At 40.9% G+C, this 626-nt stretch overlaps 1 non-coding gene across 1 annotated transcript; it reads right to left on the bottom strand.

Moving 5' to 3' along the window:
- Positions 1-100: 100 nt before the first annotated feature.
- LOC145393211 (5S ribosomal RNA) lies at positions 101-219 on the bottom strand. Its single transcript, XR_013896164.1, has one exon. It is a non-coding gene; the product is annotated as a 5S ribosomal RNA (ribosomal RNA).
- Between the last annotated feature and the right edge of the window lie 407 nt (positions 220-626).

Here is a 626-nt window from a genome sequence, read left to right as displayed (position 1 = left end):
GCCGTGTATCCGAAACGGGGTGGCCAAGGGCTTAGAGTTAATTGTTTTACAGGGAGGGGCACTAATCCTCCACCAACCCCACTTGACACGTAGAGAGTTATGCCAACAGCATCTGGTGTTCCCAGGCGGTCACCCATCCAAGTACTAACCAGACCCAACGTTGCTTAATTTCGCTGATCGGACGGGAAGCGGTGTACTCAACGTGGTATGGCCGTTGGCAACAGGGTGTATAGCTTTTTTCGATATATATTTTCCCGGAACTCGCTTATCATGTCTAGGTATATACACACTTTTTGCTTTTTGCCTTTGATCATATATATATATATATATATATATATATATATTTTTTTTTTTTTTTTTTTTTTTTTTTTTTTTTTCAGTATTTTGGCCCCTTTAATTTTTTGTTGCATTTATTCCTTACTTCGCATTGTTTTTATCTGTGTTATTGTATGTCCCAATAGCTTTATTTTTTGTTTTTGTGTTTATTTTTTTGCGTTATTTCTTTGTTCTATATTTCTCTCCATATCTTGTGTGTACGTGCGTTAGTCAGTGGCGCAGCCAGGGGGGGGGGACGGTGGCCCGGGACCCCCCCCCCCGATATTTCTACGTGTGTTCGAGGATAGACT

Source organism: Coenobita brevimanus, chromosome 23 (assembly GCF_032717465.1).
Source record: "Coenobita brevimanus isolate Jiangsu-jjx chromosome 23, ASM3271746v2, whole genome shotgun sequence".
Classification (NCBI taxonomy): domain Eukaryota; kingdom Metazoa; phylum Arthropoda; class Malacostraca; order Decapoda; family Coenobitidae; genus Coenobita; species Coenobita brevimanus.
This window is presented reverse-complemented; position numbering and strand designations above follow the sequence as displayed.